A 5,540-nucleotide genomic window follows, 5' to 3' on the forward strand; every position below is an offset into this window, starting at 1 on the left:
AGCCGAGGTCGCCACCCAGGGGCCGGCAGCCGCCAGCGCTCGTAGGAAAGGAAGGGCTAACGTGATTAACATATTGATGGAGTCGCAAAAATCATTCATTAAGGCAATTTAATCTTTGCTATTAAATGTCCTTTCAATTCATTTGAGGTAATTAAGATGCCGTTAAAGTGATTAAATTCTAATTACTTATGCTAGACAAAGAAATATTTGTCACAGTAATATGGTTAACTAAAGACTCGGCTCCAGAAATTCAGCGTTTGCTTTTATGATATAGCAGGAATATCGGGTGCTTCCCCCATTGATCCACTTAGTGGTAGGCCCTGGGTGGCCGTGGCAGCTCATGCAGGTGCTCACGGGTCTGTCAGCACTGCAGGCACGTGGAGCCCGGAATCCCCGCTGCAGAGTCAGCACGCCTGAGCCCGCCTCGCTTTGTTATTCCAGTGGCAGCAAATTAAAGTCACATTTTAATACAGTACAAGCAGTGAGGTGTTTGGCACTGGCAGTCTCAGCTGGGATCCATGCGTTAGCAGGGTGATGTCGGGCTGTGAGCTTCCTATGCAGATTCATCCTTAACTCTTCTCATGTTGTGGAACAGTAAAAGGGGCATGATGGCAGAGAAATAAGATCCAGAGCAAGTGATGTAAATACAGATTCCCAGAGAGACAAAGTGCTGAATGGTACCGGGAGGATCTAGAGAAGAGAACTGCCTGCTTTTAGCTCATGTGGTGAGGTCTCTGGCAAGGTAGCATGTCAGTTGTAGGCCTCCTCTGGAGGAATTTCCCCTCCAAGGTACTTTCTGGGCTGTACTGCTGAAGACTTTTCCCTCTCTGAAATTGCTGTTGGATGTGTTGCAACGTTTCAAATGGAAAGCAGGTGATTTAGAAGAAGATGAGTGTTGGTGGGCCTCATTTGGATGGCTGAGGCAGGTGCCAGATTCTACAGATGGAATGTGGCAAAGATCAGAAAATGCATTAAAGAAGGGAACTCTGACAGGTTTTTGATGTCTGTGAGACATGCCCTGTACAGATGGAGTCAGAATAGCAAAGAGATTTCATTTTGCCAGAGGAGGGGGAAAAGGGACCCTCACAAAACTTGTGAGAACTCTCGAGTCTATCTCCTGCATGCCTGCTTGTGTTTCCTGCAGCATCCTGGTTTGCAGCACTTTGGCTGGTTCCTGGTGCAGCGTGAACTCCACACTGCTGCCAGGGAACCCTGCACTGGAACCTTTGAGAGAGGCACAATGCTGTTATTTTTTTCTCTTGCCTGTCTGAAGGAAAAATGCTGTGCTTGTGGACAGTGATGTTTTGCTGTGCTTTGTCCCAGTGGCTGTTCTCCCACACCAGCAGTGTCCGGTGTCTCAGTGTTCATGGCTGTCTTTCCATCTAGAAAGGGAATCCTGAAGCAGGGAGCCCTCAGGGTGCTGCGTGCTCCCTTGCCATGACCTGCTGCACCTGCAGATGTGTGTGTGCACCTGTGTGCTCCGTCTCCTCCAGAAGCTTGAAAGCAGCTGTGCCACTGAGAGTTCCTATGGCCTCCTCTTGCGTGTAGCGCCCGGCTGAGCCTCCTGGACACGGCTGTGGTGGGACTGCAGGGCAGTGTGCACAGAGCAGTGAGGAGATGTGCAGAGCTCCCCAGCACCAGCAAGTGAGCGCAGCCGCATCCCTCGGGCAGCTCGTGAGGAACAAAGGGAGACAAAACTGGATTGATGGGCTGTATCGGGAGAATTGCAAGTGTCAGAAATATCTCCTGCTCAAGGCACAGGAAGATAGAAGTGACGGGGGGAGTTCAGCACTAGATTTATAGGGCTCCTTCTAGCACTGATAATATTACACTGTCATATCTGCACCTGTGTTGCCAGACTCAAAGGAACTCTACTCTGCTGTGTTGTCTTTTTTAAACTGGGCTTTCTTAAGGCTCTTTCCAAAGGCATCGCGAGGTGCCTTGCTGTTGGGGCGGAGGGCAGGGCTGGCTGTGCTGTGTGCCGTGTGTGCTGTGACGTGCTTACATCCACATATGAGTGTGTGGTAAGCAGTTCTAGGATGGGCTCTGGTGTTTTACCAAAAGAGGTGCCAGCTGGTGTCGGTGAGGCCTGTGCCTCCAGCAGCTGCCCGTGCCACAGGAGCTCTGGCCGCAGCAGGCACTGCTGCTGTGTGGGCATGGCCTGGGCAGTGCTGCCTCGCAGCAGGCTTCACCTCCCTGTGCGCATTTGTTCCCTGGCAAGCTGGAAGCTATGATTTATTATTAAAATTGATTGGCTCCAATGCAGGAAAAACGATCGTCAGGAAACCCTATTACGGTTTTTCATTATCACCATTATTTATTTTTAAGTGCTATTAATATTCCCGGGCCCAGACAAGGCAGAAGATGGAGGCGGGAGCCGCCCTCCCCGCTCAGGCAGAGACCTGGCAGCCCTGCTGTGAGCTCTGTGAGCCGGGGAGCTTTACCGTGGGCCAGGCCTTGGAACCAGCAACCAGTTTGTGAAAGAACCACATCCCCGCTGTTCTATTTTGGTCTCTTCCCTTCACCAGCCAGCAAACAGCTCATAGAAAGTCAGTCCCAGCTTGCATGGTATCACCGGTCACCTGTAAAGTGAGGTGCTGGGCAAACTGGAGAGAAGTAGGAATCTACAGAAATCTGTGAAATACTGAACTCAGCTTATTTGTATCATGGAACGTACAGAATTTGTTCTATTCTGCTCGGCATTGAGCACTTTTTTCATACCCCTGGGATGTTGCTAGCAGTAATCAGGCAGCTGAACCTTGAGAGCAAGATATTGGGTAACTGCTGAGACATTTTCTGGGGAAATAATTATCCAGGAATGTTAAATCTCAGAAGCAGAAGCTCAGGTAGACATGATATGTGAGTTAGTTTCACAATATGTGGCTGTTTTGTTCTCTGTGATTTCAGAGAACTCTTATACTCAGTGATGATGGAAGCCCCGAGGTCTGCACAGCCAGGTGAACCAGCTCTGTGGTTCCTGCTGATGTGGGTCACACTGCTGGTGTTATAGGGGCTGTGTGGCAAATGATAGTCTCTCTGCACAGCCTGTCCACGTGAAAGCTGGGATTTGCATTGTCTTTGGAAAAGTGTAAAGCATTGTGAGTAGAAATGAGCTGTTAGAGGCAGCTAATGTGGCGTGGGCTCAGCTTGCCTCTTTAGCGGGACAGGCAGAGGGCAGCAGGAGCTGTTAGAGCTGAGCCTCACAGCTTCTCCCTCAGGAGCTTCTGACCTCAAATGTTGAGGGATCTAAAAAGCTGAGATTCCTTCTCTCTCTCCTGCACTCCTCATTTTCTCATTTTGAACACCAATTGGTAACTTATGGACTATTCCTGCAATAGTATTTTTAACCCATGAGTTATCAATGCTTACTTCCAGTCGGGACCCAGAATTATTTCTGAATTCAGTGTAATTATTTTACTGATCCCTGCAGTGGGCTCACCGGTTTAAGTCCGTGAGAAACCTGTTGCATCAAACCTGTTTTTCAGCCTAGAAGTGATACCATATTTTAGAGGTTAAGATGTAACTTCAAAGTACTCTTCAAAGGTTTTCAGATAAAAATAGCCATAGAAGATGTGAGTCTGGCACACCAGTCCTTATGATCATATGGATGATCATATGGCTGAGACCACATCATTAGCCTCTGCAAAAGCATCTGCATGGATGGGGCTGGAAGGCAACTGGAGGGACAGACAGTGAGTGACCATTCTTCTATCTCCATAAAGCAGTTACACCCTCGTGACAATGCTGGCCCTGGCTAACAATAAAAGGTGGAGGAAGGATCTTTGTAAAATAGTTTGTTGTCTTCATTCTATATCCATGGGATAGGTGGAGGAACTGCACCGAGTTTTTAATATGATCAGCTCTGATCTCCACAGAAATAAGGGCTAGGCATACAAAGGCAGAACGTCCATATTCTTTTCAGAAATACCTCTCTAAATCAGCATTGAAGGACACTGTTAGAGCAGAAAAAAAAGAGGAAACAGACAACTTCAGACTCTTTTGAAAGTGAGACAGACCAATCTGTCCTCCCAGGGAACTCTTTTATCCTGGCTAAATGCTAACAATATGAGCTGGCAGGCGGTCAAAGGCTGCAGGGGACCTGGAGCTGTGTTCCCAGCTCCCTGGTTTCTGCCGAGCAGGTGATCTGCAAGGCAGATTTGGGGTTGCCACGGCCTGTCAGTGGTATATGGTGTAACAGCAATCTGAAAGGGAGCAGAGGGGAGAGAGAGGACAGAAGAAAGTGGAATTGCATAAGGAAGAGTTGGTGTGCCATTGTTCTGTGTGAAAATATGGGTTCTTTTATTCAGAACACATTGTTCTGGGCTGTGAGATGGTATCAGGGTCCTGTTTTCTCCCAGTTCCTTATTTCTCTGTCAAAAAAAAAAAAAAAAAGAGGAAAACCATCAGCAACAACAAAACAGAAATGGATTCACAACAAATAGCAAAGATTAAAAATGTAGGAAAGATTGACTTAAGAGCTCTGTGAATTTCCATTCTACGTTCGAGGGATGTTGCATAGTTCAACCATGTCAAAACTTAACCTCTCAGGGACAGCTTCACTGAGTTTTAGCAGACAATGGCAAAGGCATTTTCTAATTTATTTCCCTTAATTTTTCGTAGCTTATAGCGTGTTAAAAAATAAACCCTTAAACTTGTCTTTACACTGACTTGTGTGAGTGCCTGTCGGTGGACCCACAAAACCTGCATGTAAGTGCATGTCGTATCCCATGCCACACATCCTTGCTGAATGTAGAAGCCAAAGTGAGTGCTCCTTTTATTCTGGTTGCCATTTACCACTCTGCCAGACCTCTAACCAGTACTCCGCTTTCTTGCAGCGTGCAAGAGGAAAGAACAAGAGCACGGGAAAGACAGAGGGAATACCCCCAAAAAGCCTCGGTTGGTCTTCACGGATGTCCAGCGTCGAACTCTACATGCAATATTCAAGGAAAATAAGCGTCCATCCAAAGAATTACAAATCACCATTTCCCAGCAGCTCGGGTTGGAGCTGAGCACCGTCAGCAACTTTTTCATGAATGCACGGAGGAGGAGTCTGGATAAGTGGCAAGACGAGGGCAGCTCCAATTCAGGCAACTCATCTTCATCAAGCACTTGTACCAAAGCATGAAGGAATTACCACAAACTAAACCTCGGTGGAAAAGCTTTAAAAATAAATAAATAAATAAATAAATAAAGACCGGGACCTCAAGATAGCAGGTTTATACTTAGAACTATTTGAAAAAAATGTTATTTATAAGTCCAAAGAAACCAAAGACTTATTTCACCTGCATTATGACTTTGTTCTAAGACACACGCTTTAGTAGGATGACAACTTGCAAAAAATAAAGGGAAGAAGAGAGTGAAATGGAATGAACGAGGTGGAACATGAAGAGAAGAAAAGTAGACCACTGGTCTCACACCTTCATCCATGATCATCTTCACCGTCCTTGGCTGTGTAGTGGTTTGGAGCATAGTGATTTCTTGTCATTGAATGGACATCTTGTCAGATATGGCTCTTCATTTCCACAGCGATCGCCATGAAG

Source organism: Meleagris gallopavo, chromosome 12, assembly GCF_000146605.3.
Source record: "Meleagris gallopavo isolate NT-WF06-2002-E0010 breed Aviagen turkey brand Nicholas breeding stock chromosome 12, Turkey_5.1, whole genome shotgun sequence".
In the NCBI taxonomy this organism is placed as follows: Eukaryota; Metazoa; Chordata; class Aves; order Galliformes; family Phasianidae; genus Meleagris; species Meleagris gallopavo.